At 43.8% G+C, this 16,189-nt stretch overlaps 1 pseudogene; it reads right to left on the bottom strand.

Annotated features, from left to right (window-relative positions):
* Positions 1–16,189, bottom strand: part of LOC116356573 (trichohyalin-like) — a 41,570-nt pseudogene that overhangs the window by 23,023 nt on the left and 2,358 nt on the right.

Here is a 16,189-nt window from a genome sequence, read left to right as displayed (position 1 = left end):
GAGACAGAGAGAGGTTGTGTGTGATTGTGTTGAGTGAGAAAGAGACCGAGACATATAGAGGGACAGAGACAGAGAGAGGTTGTGTGTGATTGTGTTGAGTGAGAAAGAGACCGAGACATATAGAGGGACAGAGACAGAGAGAGGTTGTGTGTGATTGTGTTGAGTGAGAAAGAGACCGAGACATATAGAGGGACAGAGACAGAGAGAGGTTGTGTGTGATTGTGTTGAGTGAGAAAGAGACAGAGACAGAGAGAGGTTGTGTGTGATTGTGTTGAGTGAGAAAGAGACAGAGACAGAGAGAGGTTGTGTGTGATTGTGTTGAGTGAGAAAGAGACAGAGACATATAGAGGGACAGAGACAGAGAGAGGTTGTGTGTGATTGTGTTGAGTGAGAAAGAGACAGAGACAGAGAGAGGTTGTGTGTGATTGTGTTGAGTGAGAAAGAGACAGAGACAGAGAGAGGTTGTGTGTGATTGTGTTGAGTGAGAAAGAGACAGAGACATATAGAGGGACAGAGACAGAGAGAGGTTGTGTGTGATTGTGTTGAGTGAGAAAGAGACAGAGACAGAGAGAGGTTGTGTGTGATTGTGTTGAGTGAGAAAGAGACAGAGACAGAGAGAGGTTGTGTGTGATTGTGTGCTGATCTGTTCTCTGAGAATGTTGACTATTAATAACATCAGAGGTGGCCATATTGAGCACAATAAAGTCGGCAGTCATTCAAATCTAATCTCTTATCTGCAAGGAGAAGAAGAAGAATATAGTGTATATTAGCTATGTCTATCACTCTCTCTTTCTCTCTGCATAACAATGTCACACAACTTTACTAGACACATAACTTTCTCACAGGCTGCATGAGATTGTCCTTCTGTAACTCAACAGCTACTTTCTTATCTCTCGCTCGGATTGTTTTTGTCCTGATAGCCTACAATGCTCCCTTTCTCTCTGCTCTCTCCTTAGACAGGTATAATGGTGTCATTCATTCAATATGACTCAATTTGCTTCTTTAATCGCAGACCAGAAGTCTCTACCTGAATAGTAAACAAACAAAAATTTGACCAACTGGGGACATTTTATTAGTCCCCACAAGGTCAATTGCTATTTCTAGGGGGTTTAGGGTTAGAATTAGTGTTAGGGTTAGAATTAAGTTTACGGCTAGGAGCTAAGGTTAGTTTTAGGGTTAGGGTTAGGAGGTAAGGTTAGGTTTAGGGTTAGGGTTAAGGTTAGGTTTTTGGGTTAGGGCTAGGTTTAGGGTTAGGGAAATATGATTTTGAATGGTACTGACTTATGTGTCCCCACAAGGTCAGTTATACAAGACTGTGTGTGTGTGTGTGTGTGTGTTCTTCGAAGTGCTGTGAAGAGTTACACTTTAAGGTTAAGGATGTCATCGTTGAAGTCCTCACACATGTCAAGTCTTGTCCTCATAGCAAGGGCTTTACGACCGATACCATCACTCTTCACATTGGCGAAACTGAGCACACACACACACAGCAATATACACACAGCTACACACTTGTCTCGCAATTTAACAACCTCTGTTGAGGAAAAATTTGCTGAGCAAAACTTCACCCAACAAAAGGGCTTTAAAGAATTGTAGAATAGTTTAAACAAAGCATATAAACATTTCAGTAAAATCAATCAAACACTGAATAAAACCAATCAAACACTGAATAAAACCAATCAAACACTGAATAAAATCAATCAAACACTGAATAAAACCAATCAAACACTGAATAAAACCAATCAAACACTGAATAAAACCAATCAAACACTGAATAAAATCAATCAAACACTGAATAAAACCAATCAAACACTGAATAAAACCAATCAAACACTGAATAAAACCAATCAAACACTGAATAAACCAATCAAACACTGAATAAAACCAATCAAACACTGAATAAAACCAATCAAACACTGAATAAAACCAATCAAACACTGAATAAAACCAATCAAACACTGAATAAAACCAATCAAACACTGAATAAAACCAATCAAACACTGAATAAAACCAATCAAACACTGAATAAAACCAATCAAACACTGAATAAAACCAATCAAACACTGAATAAAACCAATCAAACACTGAATAAAACCAATCAAACACTGAATAAAACCAATCAAACACTGAATAAAACCAATCAAACACTGAATAAAATCAATCAAACACTGAATAAAACCAATCAAACACTGAATAAAACCAATCAAACACTGAATAAACCAATCAAACACTGAATAAAACCAATCAAACACTGAATAAAACCAATCAAACACTGAATAAAACCAATCAAACACTGAATAAAACCAATCACTGAAAAGTCAATAAAGCGTTAGAATTCCACAAGGTTTTTAAAGCCTGTCATGAAGCACGCCACAGAGAGAATCAAGGTCATTCCTCTCGCAAAGCAAAAATAAGAGACAAAAGGGAACATCGATTCACACAGCAGCCCAGTTATTCATCTCTGCATTGATATTGTGCCTCCCATGTACGCACGCACACACACAACACACACTCCCCCTTTAAACTGACGCTCATATATTTCATTGCCAGTACAGCCATCATTCACTGTCATTCATTACCAACTATCTAAGCTGTCAGTCACTATCACTCACCCGTCAATCAGATCGTCTCCAGGCATACAAAGTATCATGAATACCGAGTAGAATATCCCACTCCTCCATGATCTCTTTCACTGTGACTATAGCCTTGAGTGACTGTGATGCTCGCCACCGACAGAATATGTCATTTAACAGGATCTCTGTGCAGTGCAATATGATAATGTATGCAGGTGTATGAGACATTTTCAAAGTATGATACGGGTAATGTGCAATGGATGCACTATGTTGAGTTTGTAATGTAGAGTGTCTATTTTGCATACAACAGTACTAAGACAATGTGTCTACGAAAATGTTACCCTTGGGGACATTATATACTAAATAAAAATATCAACACAACATGCAACAATTTCAAAGATTTTTCTGAGTTACAGTTCATAAAGGGAAATCAGCCAATGGAAATAAATTCATTAGGGCCAATTCAATGGATTTCACGTGACTGGGCAGGGGTGCAGCCAAGGGTGGGCTTGGAGGGCATAGGCCAACCCACTTGGCAGCCAGGCCCACCCACTAGGGATCCGGGCCCAGCCAATCAGAATGATTTTTCCCCCAAAAAAGAGCTTTATTACAGACAGAAACGTGGTTTGCGGTTGTGAGGCTGGTTGGACGTACTGCCAAATTCTCTAAAACGATGGAGGCAGCTTATAGTATAGAAATTAACATGACATTTTCTGGCAATAATTGGACATTCCTGCAGTCAGCATGCCAATTGCACGCTCCCTCCCATGGGGCGGCAGGTAGCAGAGTGGTTAGAGCGTTGGTTCAGTAACCGAAAAGTTGCTGTATCAAATCCAGAGCTGACACGGTAAAAATCTGTTATTCTTCCTCTGAGCAAGGCAGTTAACCAATCCAATGTTCCCCGGGCACCGTGGATGTCAATTAAGACAGTCCATCCGTCCCCCCCCCCCCCTCCCCGCACCTCTCTGATTCAGAGGGGTTGGGTTAAATGCAGAAGACACATTTCAGTTGAAGCCATTCAGTTGTTTAACTTTCCTTGTGTTGTGTAGTTTTAGAGTGGCCTTTTATTGACCCCAGCACAAGGTTCACCTGTGTAATGATCATGCTGTTTAATCAGCTTCTTGATATGCCACACCTGTGAAGTGGATGGATTGTCTTGGCAAAGGAGAAATGCTCACTAACAAGGATGTGCACAAACTTTGAGAGAAATACGTTTTTTGTGGAACATTTCTGTTTTTTTTATTTCAGCTCATGAAACATGGGACCAACACTTTACATGTTGTGTTAATTTTTTTGTTCAGTATAGTTTACCTTTATCTTCCAATGTGATATCAGCTCGGCTGACTTCTAACACACACACACACACACACACACACACACACACACACACACACACACACCAGTGATGTCAGTCCCTGGGGTGTGTTTGGGGGTCCCAGGAAGGTCCTGAGAGCAGGAAGTGACCTCATCCCTGATTGAGCACCACGGTATGGTTCTGTTTCCTGTTGATAGAGACCAGAGAGCAGAGCTGCTGGAATATCTTTATGTATTTATATAGAAACACAATACACACACTCTGTTTAGTGTTAATCAACCGTGACTGACTGAGTACCTCTTTGGTGTGAGCGTATATAAGGGAGAATGCATGCATGATTGCACACGTGCACAGTCACTAACATACACACAGCAAACTACTAAGTCCCCACTGTTGCTACGATGATTGCACTGTGAATGAGTTACAATAGCACCCTTGTTAGCCAAGCCAGTATAGACAGAACAGAACAGTATATCAGCCTAGCCCCCAGTGTGCTAGCAGCAGCAGTATATCTGCCTAGCTTCTGTGTGTTAACTATCCCATCACAATGAACCCAGTGAGGACTGAGGAGGGACAGCTAAGGTGTCAGCAGCTCTCACTAGTATGATCTGGATCAGCTACAGGCTGCCAGCATATAAATATAACATACAGTACATAAACTTACACAGAGGAAGTGTGTGTGTGTGTGTGTGTGTGTGTGTGTGTGTGTGTGTGTGTGTGTGTGTGTGTGTGTGTGTGTGTGTGTGTGTGTGTGTGTGTGTGTGTGTGTGTGTGTGTGTGCGTGTGCGTGTGTGTTCGTGTGTGCGTGTGTGTTCGTGTGTGTCTTGTCTGCTCTGGGGTGCTCTAGGGTGTTGTATATCCAGCACTGGTCTCCTTAACCACTCTCTGAGGGCCCTAGTGAACACAATACCTGTCTGTCTGTTAGCTATGGGGCATGTCGGGCCCCTCTGAGTGAACAATGCTCCTGTTTGTGTAAGTTAATGTGCTCTGCTGAGTTCATGTTAAACCACTCTAAGAATCGCATACTGTAGCACTGTAGTCCCCAGGCCTACCTCTCTCACTACACTACCACCAAGGGAATATCACTACAACCCTGCAATCATTACTCAACAGAGAGGGGGAAGAGAGGCAGAAATGGAGTGAGGGAGAGAGAGGTGGATTTGGTAAAATAATGTGGTCCAAGGAAAGACTATGATTATATTAGAGAGGTAGAAGGACATTTGTCTTCACCAATGTTGTCTAGCAAAGGAGTTTGATTACAAATGTGGTTTATGTAGATGCTGGTGATCCTATACATCCACAGTTTGATCTAACTTCTGGGCTTCTGTCTCTACTGCCTCTACCAGGTGCTAAACTCTGGGTCTTTGTACACACTGAAACTCAAAATAGACTCGAAATCCCAATTGTAACTCATTTGTATTGTCCACATACAATGACTGTACAAAACATTATGAACACCTGCTCTTTCCATGACATAGGCTGACCAGATGAATCCAGGTGAAGGCTGTGATCCCTTATTGATGTCACTTGTTAAATCTACTTCAATCAGTGTAGATGAAGGAGAGGAAACAGGTTAAAGAAGGATTTTTAAGCCTTGAGACAATTGAGCCGTGGTTTGTGTAGTAGGTGTTCCATTCAGAGGGTGAATTGGCAAGACAAAATATTGAAGTGCCTTTGAATGGGGTTTGGTAGTAGGTGCCAGGCGCACCGTTTTATGTATAGAACTGCAATGCTTCTGGGTTTTTCACGCGTAACAGTTTCCCATGTGTATCAAGGTTGGTTCACCACCCAAAGGACATCCAGCCAACTTGATACAACTGTGGGAAGCATTGGAGTCAACAAGGGTTCCTTGAGTGGCGTATAGCGGTCTAAGACACTGCATTGAGTCACCATTGGCCCAGCGTCGTCCGGGTTAGGGCAAGGTTTGGCCGTGGTAGGGCGTCAATGTAAATAAGAATTTGTTCCTAACTGACTTGCATAGTTAAATAAAGGTTCAATTAAACAAATCAAAAATATGGGCCAGTATCCCTGTGGAACGCTTTCAACAGCTTGTAGAGTTCATGCCCAGACAAATTGAGGCTGTTCAGAGGGCAAAGGGGGGAGAGGGGATGCAACGCAATATTAGGAAGGTGTTCTTAATGTTTTGTACACTCAGTGTATGTACAGCATGAATGGATATCTAGCGTGTGTGTGTGTGTGCGAACCTCTTTGTGTTAAATAAATAAAGGTCCATCTGGCTGTGGTATAGTCCAGCTGCTGGACCCACACCTATAGAGCTGACTCCTATTGATTCTCTGACATGCCTAGAGCTCTTCTGTTATTGGTTGTCAATGGCATGCCTAGAGCTCTTCTGTTATTGGTTGTCAATGGCATGCCTAGAGCTCTTCTGTTATTGGTTGTCAATGGCATGCCTAGAGCTCTTCTGTTATTGGTTGTCAATGGCATGCCTAGAGCTCTTCTGTTATTGGTTGTCAATGGCATGCCTAGAGCTCTTCTGTTATTGGTTGTCAATGGCATGCCTAGAGCTCTTCTGTTATTGGTTGTCAATGGCATGCCTAGAGGCAAGTATGAGCCTGAGATATTTTATTTGTCATTTTTATTTAACTAGGCAAGTCAGTTAAGAACAAATTCTTATTTACAATGACGGCCTACACCAGCCAAACCCGGAAAACGCTGGGCCAATTGTGCGCCGCCCTATGGGACTCCCAATCACGGCCAGTTGTGTTACAGCCTGGATATGAACCAGGGTGTCTGTAGTGACGCCTCAAGCACTGAGATGTAGTGCCATAGACTGCTGCACCCCTCGGGAGCCAGATACCCCTAACATGTGGACTGGATTAGACTGGACTGGGCTGTGACTTTATACTTGGTTCTAGAGTTATTTGGAGTGGACTGGATTGTGAAGTTACTGTAGCATAGCAATGGAAGGGGGTTTGAGAGACTAAATCATATTATAGTGTCAAATGTTGAGGTTTAAAGATAATTTCAGTCTGTGAAAAGACAGGCTGGAAGAGGAAATGAGAATAGTGAATGAGAAATGGAGAAGAAGAGAGAGATAGAGGAAGGAGAGAAAGAAAGACAGATGTGAAGCCATGGAAATCAAAAGGCTTCCTGTTGCACTTCCACCCCATTCCAACCCACTGTTGATCCCTGGCAGGTTTTCACCACAGACCTTTTCTTCTGATATTCTCTCTCAACTCAATGGCATACCAGCCCTCTACACACACACACACACACACACACACACACACACACACACACACACACACACACACACACACACACACACACACACACACACACACACACACACACACACACACACACACACACACACACACACACACAGACACACACTCACACACACACACATGGGCTTGTGCAAGGGGAGGGAGTAGAGGCACTGTAAGAGTATCTCTCAGGGTAGCTAGTAGGCTTCTGCCTTAGTGGCTGACTTAATGACTGAGTGAGAGAATGACAGAGGAGGAGTGGACTCTCTCTCTTCTTCTCTCTCTCTCTCTCTGCAGAATTCTTCCAGTCCCTCCTGGCAGGCGATTGGAACGGGAACAGCTTTTCTGTGATTCAGGATACACACACAAAGCATTCTGGACACTGTCAGCTAACGCTCTGGGAAGGGAGCAGAGTTTTTGGAAATATGTGGACAGTTTATTGAGTGAAGTTGGAGTGTTTTTGTGAAGTTGGGGGAAGAGGTACATTGAGTGAGTGAAATTAAAGTGAACTTGGGACAGTGTGATAGTTGGACTGGCTTTGTCCTGATTGTTTGGAAGGACTATGGCAGGGGCAGGCATTACCAGGAAGGGTTCTGGGAGACCCTCGTACTACTACAGGTTTCTGGGACGCACTCGTCTCCAACGGCAACGCAGCAGGTCCCGCAGCCGCAGCAGACCAGCAGCCAGCAGGGGTAACACAGACCAATATGATCCCCCCCCCCCCCCCCCCCCTCTCTCTCTCTCTCTCTCTCTCTCTCTCTCTCCCCTTCTCTCTCTTCTCTCTATCTGTCTTTCTCTGTCTCTGTCTCTCTATTTCTCTCTCTTTCTCTCTCTCTCGCTCTCTCTTCTCTCTCTGTCTCTCTCTGTCTCACTCTTTCTCTTTATTTCTTTCTCTCTCGCTCTCTCTTCTCTCTCTGTCTCTCTCTCTGTCTCTGTCTCACTCTTTCTCTCTCTTTCTCTCTCTCTCGCTCTCTTCTCTCTCTGTCTCTCTGTCTCTGTCTCACTCTTTCTCTCTCTTTCTCTCTCTCTTTCTCTCTCTCTGTCTCTCTCTCTGTCTCTCTCTTTCTCTCTCTCGCTCTTTCTCTCTTTCAATTAAATTCAATTCAATGGCATGGGAAACATATGCTAACATTGCCAAAGCAAATGGAATAAACGATCACAAATCAACATTAAACACACAAAAGTTTCAAAAGAGAAAGATGTTTGAAATTTCTCTCTCTCACTATCACTCACTATTTAATTCTCTCTGTATGTAAATTAAATATCTGACGACTTATTTTCCATTGAGGTGTAAGTCAGACCATTACATTCTCATATCACTCTCTCTCGGTCTCCTCAAAATCAAAACAACAACGCAAACACTTGTGACAACTACAATTTTCAGTGTAGCTAAGCTGTTGAGTACAACCAGGGCCTGTTTCTGCTTTTGTTATACAGAAGTTTGCATTGTTTATATCTTTGTTTATAGCTTTTATAGGGTCACACACACATCTGTCTGTTGCCTCTGTTATGGCAGAAAACAGCAACGCTCTCTGAGTTGTCCTTCAGCAGTTTGCCGTGGGCTGTGTTTGATCAATGAGTTTGTTACGATAATTACATCCAGAAGGTTTTCCTTTAACAGCCTACAGTCAGTACACACCTGATTTCCCTTCCCCTGTAGCCTGCTGCTCTTCTTGCTATGTGCTGTATTTATAAGTTGTAGCCAGTTGAAGATGTCAGTTGAGGAAGTGTGTTTATAGTTTGTTCAAGTCGCAGTACATCTGTTAGTGGATACAGATACAAGACAGTTGGGACAGTTAGTGTTCAAACAGACAGACAGGTGGTCGACAGGGACAGACAGAATATGCTCCAGCTGAGCTGATGTAACCAGACTACAGTCGGGATAGTTCCAGGTTCCAATCTCTTATTGGTGTTAGTTTACAACATGCCTGTCCTAATTTCATTGTGAATGTCTGTCAGAAGCTACAGTAAAATCGCTACAAAGGTGTTGTTTCTTTGTGATTTCTAACCTATTCCTGTCTGTCTGTCTGTCCGTCCGTCCGTCCGTCCGTCTGTCTTTCAGGATGAGATAATAGGGCTTTGATGTCTCGTCTCTGTCATGACTTTTTTGTCAAAGTGCACACACTCTCCTAGACACAAAGTTCACACACTCTCCTAGACACAAAGTTCACACACTCTCCTAGACACAAAGTTCACACACTCTCCTAGACACAAAGTTCACACACAAATATAAACAAAGACATACACAGTAGACAAACAGAGAGAGACAGACATGCACACGCAGACACAAACACACAGACAAGTACAGAGATATTCACACACACAACAACAATAAAAATATGTTATTGGTCACGTACACATATTTGCAGATGTTATGGCAGGTTCAGGAAAATGCTTGTATTTCTAGCTCCAACAATGCAGTAATAATACCTAGCAGTACAAAACAATACGCACATAATTCAAAAAATGTAAAGAAAGAAATTACAAAATTCCAGAACAAGCAGTGTCAGCATCTGTAGAAGCCACATATCTTCAGCGTTTTGAGGTTGAAGAGGCGCTGTTGTTTATTCACAATACTGCCTGTGTGAATGGATGATTTCAGGTTGTCAGTGATGTGTACGCCAAGGAACTTGAAGCTTTTCACCCTCTCCACTGCAGCCCATTGATGTGGATAGAAGCGTGCTCCTTCTGCAGCTCCTTCGTTTTGTTATTGTTGAGGGAGAGGTTATTGTCCTGGCACCACCAGGGCCCTCACCTCCTCCCTGTAGGCTGTCTCGCTGTTATTGTTAATCAGGCCTACCACTCTTGTGTCGTCAGCAAACTTGATGATTGAGTTGGAGACGTGCGTAGCCACTCAGTCATGGGTGAACAGGGAGTACAGAAAGGGGCTGAGCATGCACCCCTGTGGTGCCCTCCGTGTTGAGGATGAGCGTAGCAGAGGGGTTGTTGCCTACATTCACCATCTGGTGTCAGCCCGTCAAGAAGTCTAGGACCCAGTGGCACAGGGTGGGGTTCAGACCCAGGGCATCAAGCTTAGTGATAAGCTTGGAGGGTACGATGATGTTGAAGGCTGAGCTGTGGTCAATGAACAGCATTCTTACATAGATATTCGTCTTGTCCAGGTGGGATATGGCAGTGTGCAATTCTATTTCGATTGCATCGTCCGTGGCTCTATAGGGGCGGTATGCAAATTGTAGTGGGTGTCGAGTAAGTTGGAGGTTATATGATCCTTAACTCTCAAAGCACTTCATGATGACAGAAGTGAGTGCTATAGGGTGATAGTAATTTAGTTTACCTTCGTTTTCTTGGGTACAGGAACAATGCTGGACATCTTAAAGCAAGTGGGGACAACAGACTGGGATAGGGAGAGATTGAATAAGTGGGGACAACAGACTGGGATAGGGAGAGATTGAATAAGTGGGGACAACAGACTGGGATAGGGAGAGATTGAATAAGTGGGGACAACAGACTGGGATAGGGAGAGATTGAATAAGTGGGGACAACAGACTGGGATAGGGAGAGATTGAATAAGTGGGGACAACAGACTGGGATAGGGAGAGATTGAATAAGTGGGGACAACAGACTGGGATAGGGAGAGATTGAATAAGTGGGGACAACAGACTGGGATAGGGAGAGATTGAATAAGTGGGGACAACAGACTGGGATAGGGAGAGATTGAATAAGTGGGGACAACAGACTGGGATAGGGAGAGATTGAATAAGTGGGGACAACAGACTGGGATAGGGAGAGATTGAATAAGTGGGGACAACAGACTGGGATAGGGAGAGATTGAATAAGTGGGGACAACAGACTGGGATAGGGAGAGATTGAATAAGTGGGGACAACAGACTGGGATAGGGAGAGATTGAATAAGTGGGGACAACAGACTGGGATAGGGAGAGATTGAATAAGTTGATAAAACACGCTCTGAGGACGCATCTTGGGATGCATCTTGGGAACACTCTTAAATGTCTTACTTACGTCAGGCACGGAAAACGAGAGCTCACAGTCCTGGAGAGCGGCGGTGGCCTGCGTCGACGGTTCTGTGTTTTCCTCGAAGCAGGGGAAGAAGGTGTTTAGCTTCTCAGGGAGCAAGGCGTCGGTGTCCGCGACGTGGCTTGCATAATCTTTATCATTATTGATCTTCTGGAGTCCCTGCCACATACTTCTCGTTTCTGAGCCAATGAATTGCGACTCCACTTTGTCCCTGTACTGTCGTTTTGCCTCTTTGATTGCCTTACGGAGGTCATAGCTGGTCTCTTTGTGCACGTCCATGTTTCCAGCCACCTTTCTGTGGTTAAATGCGGTGGTTTGTGCTTTCAGTTTTGTGCGAATGCTGCCATCTATCCACATCTTTTTGTCACCGTTGGAACAACATCCCTATGCACTTCCTGATGAACTCAGTCAACGAGTCAGTGTTTACATCGATACTATTCTCAGTGGTAACCCAGAACATTTCCCAGTCTGCGTGATCAAAAAAATCTTGAAGCATAGGTTCCGATTGGTCAGACCAACTTTGAACAGTCCTTACCGCGGGTACTTCTTATTTAAGTTACTGCCTATAGGAGGGGAATAGCAAAATGGTGGCGGGTCAAGATATCTGAAGAGAGCGATGATTCCATAAAACAGAGCATGTTACAGTCCCTGATGTCTCTCTGGAAAGAGACCATTGCCCAGAGCTCGTCTACATTAGTGAATAATATACTCAGAAGTTGTGGATGGTATGCACACCTCCTGAAACTGACTAGAAGCCCACTCCTTCTTCCGCTTCTCTGGCATCGGCATTTTGTTGCAGCCCAGATGATGAATGGAACTGCCTCGCGGAGTTCAGTTAAAGGATCCAATTCAGGGAAGTCAAATCTCCGGTCAAAATGATGGTGAGTGACTGTCGATCTAATACAAAAAGTTATTTTTGGCTGTAGGTAATAATGCAAGAAACTTTCTGAGTAAATAATGTAAGAAATAACACCAAGTACTACAAAGTTGGCCAGGAGATCAAATCAGGGCGATCTTGATCTTTATTACACACTTAGCCACAGAACCAGGAGAGCAGAAACAGTAGACAGATGGATAGACAGACAGACAGGAGCTGAAACACAACACAACACACCCACTGCCCTACACTGTCCTGCTTTGTGATACAGTATGATATCCAGACATGTGACATAGTGTGATGATATCGTGCTCTGTGTTTGCATTACGTCTTGTCTGATGTCCCTGGCTAAGTTTGCACTGTTATAGCTAAACATTTGTTTTGTTTGTTTACTAACTTGCCTCTGATGGGGATTTGTCCAATTATGAAGTCGACAGGAGAAGGGTGTGCGTGTCTGACTGCTTGCTTGCGTCCCCGTGTGTGTACATGCTTGTGTTTGCTTTATTGATGCCCTATAGAGCCCAGTTCTGCTCGTTAGCGAGTGATTGTCTCTGTCTTTTGTTTGAGAAGAAGAGAAGAGAAGAGAAGAGAAGATAGAATGGGAGCTAACTCTGTAATCATCCACCCTGTATGTGGTCTCCCCCATTATATACACATGGGTCCTGTGGAACTGCACACAAACATTGCTATTGCTATAACACCACTGGTATTGCAGTGGTGTTATAGTCTTGTTTGTTTCGGGAATGGGATGACCCTTTTTTTGTGTGTGTGTGTGTGTGTCTGGCCTGCCCTTGTTTGTCTCTCAGTGGAACAGCTCCTATCGTTGCTAGTCTTATCATGTCTAGTCTATAATTGTACCTGATGGTAGTTTATTCACATTTACATATTCAAACAGGTTGTTAAGGCTTCTCTTATCTCACCACCTGGGTACAATAATAAAGTGATTTAATCAGACACACATACAGGCACACACACACACAGACATAGGTAGACACACATAGACGTTTAGTCTGTGAAGGACTTGGCCTGTGAAGCGCTTCAGTGAGTGAGGGATGGAGAGAAGGTGAGAGACGCAGAGAGAAAGAGAGAGACAGAGAGAGATAGAGAGAGAGAGAGAGGTAATTATAGTGTAGTGTATGGTAGTGTAGTGTATTATACAGAGCATTTGGAAAGTATTCAGACCCCTTGAATTGTTCCACATTTTGTTATGTTACAGCCTTATTCTAAAATGGATCTACACACAATACCCCATAATGACAAAGCAAAAACAGATTTTTAGACATTTTTGCAAATTAAAAACTGAAATATCACATTTATATAAGTATTTAGACCCTTTACTCAGTACTTTGTTAAAGCACCTTAGGCAGTGATTACAGCCTGGAGTCTTCTTGGGTATGACGATACAAGCTTGGTACACCTGTACTTGGGGAGTTTCTCCCATTCCTCTCTGCAGATCCTCTCAAGTTTTGTCAGGTTGGATGGGGAGCGTCGTTGCACAGCTATTTTCAGGTCTCTCCAGATATGTTTGATTGGGATCAGTTCTCTGGCTGGGCTGCTCAAGGACATTCAGAGAGTTGTCCCAAAGCCACTCCTGCGTTGTCTTGGCTGTGTGCTTAGGGTCGTTGTCCTGTTGGAAGGTGAACATTAGCCCCAGTCTGAGGTCCTGAGCGCTCTAGAGCAGGTTTTCATAAAGCATCTCTTTGTACTTTGCTCTGTTCATCTTTGCCTCGATCCTGACCTGTCTCCCAGTCCCTGCCGCTGAAAATCATCCCCACAGGATGATGCTGCCACCACCATGCTTCACCATAGGGATGGTGCCAGGTTTCCTACAGACGTGATGCTTGGCATATCAGACCAGAGAATCTTGTTTGTCATGGTCTGAGTCCTTTAGATGCCTTTCGGCAAACTCCAAACGGGCTGTCATGGTGGAGTGCTGCAGAGATGATTATCCTTCTGGAAGGTTCTCCCATCTCCACAGAGGAACTCTGGAGCTCTGTCAGAGTGACCATCGGGTTCTTGTTCATCTTCCTGACCAAGGCCCTTCTCCCCCATTTGCTCAGTTTGGCAGACAGCTCTAGGAAGAGTCTTGGTGGTTACAAACTGCTTCCATTTAAGAATGATGGAGGCCACTGTGTTATTGGGGACCTTCAATGCTGCAGAATTGTTTTGGTACCCTTCCCCAGATCTGTGCCTCGACACAATCCTGCCTCAGAGCCCTACGGACAATTCCTTCAACCTCATGGCTTGATTTTTGCTCTGACATGCACTCTGGGACCTTATATAGACAGGTGTGTGCCTTTCCAAGTCATATCCACTCAATTGAATTTACCACAGGTGGACTCCAATCAAGTTGTAGAAACATCTCAAGAATGATAAATGGAAACAGGATGCACCTGAGCTCAATTTCGAGTCTCATAGCAAAGGGTCTGAATACTGATGTAAATAAAGTATTTCTGGGGGGGGTTTCTTACAATTTCTGGGGGGGGTTTGCTACAATTTCTAAAAACAAGTTTTCGCTTTGTCATTATGTGGTATTGTGTGCACAAACATTTCGCTACACTTGCATTAACGTCTGCTAACCATGTGTATGTGACCGATACAATTTGATTTGTAGATTGATCAGGATTTGTATTTATTTCAACGATTTTATAATAAGACTGTAATGTAACAAAATGTGGAAAAAGTCTAGGGGTCTGAATACTTTCCAAATGCACTGTATTATGTATTATAGTGTATTATAGTGTAGTGTAGTGTTTTATAGTGTAGTGTATAGTGTAGTGTAGTGTGTGTTTGTGTGCTTTTGATTTTCCCTTCATGTGTCCTCTCCTATACAGGCCTTAATCTCGTTTTTCACCTTCTCTATCTCTCCATCACACTCTCTCTATCTCTCCATCATACTCTCTCTATCTCTCCATCACACTCTCTCTATCTCTCCATCATACTCTCTCTATCTCTCCATCATACTCTCTCTATCTCTCCATCACACTCTCTCTATCTCTCCATCATACTCCCCCTCTCTCTCTCCGTTCATTCTCACCAACACACTCACTTTATATCAGTCCACCATCCAGCAGCAGCTGTTGAAGGTTGTGTAACATTCATTTACACACGCAAGCACACACACACACACACACACACACACACACACACACACACACACACACACACACACACACACACACACACACACACACACACACACACACACACAGATTGTTGTTTCCTATCCATGTGTGTCACACTGAACTAGCAAGTAGTGAGGAAGTGAAGCAGGCCTGTGTATGGGAAACATGGCTGCACCAACATGGGGCTGAACGATGAGTCAGTTTCCAAAACCCAAGCTCATTTATAGCTAAACACAGGAAACTGGAACACGTCCTGGCTCTGACGCCTGTACTCTGCTGTTATACTGATATACTGTTAGATCATCATGATTTTTAACCCAGGATTTTAGCCCTGGTTGTCGTCATAAAGCCGGTGGCATTAGAAGCTGCTCTCTACAGTACCTAAACCAGCCAGGACTAGACTAGACTGGGTGGAGGTTTGAGCCTGGAAGCCGCTTCCTACACAAGCCTGCACTGGCATAGGTGGAGAGGGGCCAGATGACTGAGCACTCCTCAGTCCCAAACAGACTCCAATAACGGGAAGACAGGTGCTGGTTGATTCCCCCTAATCCTGGAGATGTACCCTCAGATTAGCATAGGGACCAGAGGGAACAGAGAGAGTGGTTTGACTGTGGGTGTCAGGGGACAGGGAGGTAGAGGAACGACTGTGATTCTACCCATCCTTCTCTCTCATCCTTCTCTCTCTAAGACCCTCCTGTCAACACTCCAACACACACACACACCCACTCACACACACTCTGCCCCGCAGTGCATTCGTTTAGTCCATTCATCTTTAAACCTATTAGTTTACTTTTAGCATCTTGTATTCCCTATTTGGGTATGTACATGTTTGTTGTGTGCCTGTGTTGTATAGGCCATGTTGTGTTAGGTGCTGTGTGTTGGTTGGTTCAGCTCTGTTCTGTGTCACGCAGTAGCATTCTATCTGTTCTTTATGACACTGTAACATTTTATGTGTTCTATCTGGTTGGACCAGGCCTTGGAAGGTTAGAGGGGTCTCAGACAGCACTGACAAGAATGCTGAAACTATGTTGCTCTCTCTGCAAAAACATCCACTTCCTCCTCCTCTTGCCTGCCTT

This window comes from Oncorhynchus kisutch, linkage group LG23 (genome assembly GCF_002021735.2).
Source record: "Oncorhynchus kisutch isolate 150728-3 linkage group LG23, Okis_V2, whole genome shotgun sequence".
Taxonomy (NCBI): domain Eukaryota; kingdom Metazoa; phylum Chordata; class Actinopteri; order Salmoniformes; family Salmonidae; genus Oncorhynchus; species Oncorhynchus kisutch.
The sequence above is the reverse complement of the archived record's forward strand: the minus strand, read 5'-3'. Positions and strand labels throughout refer to the sequence as shown.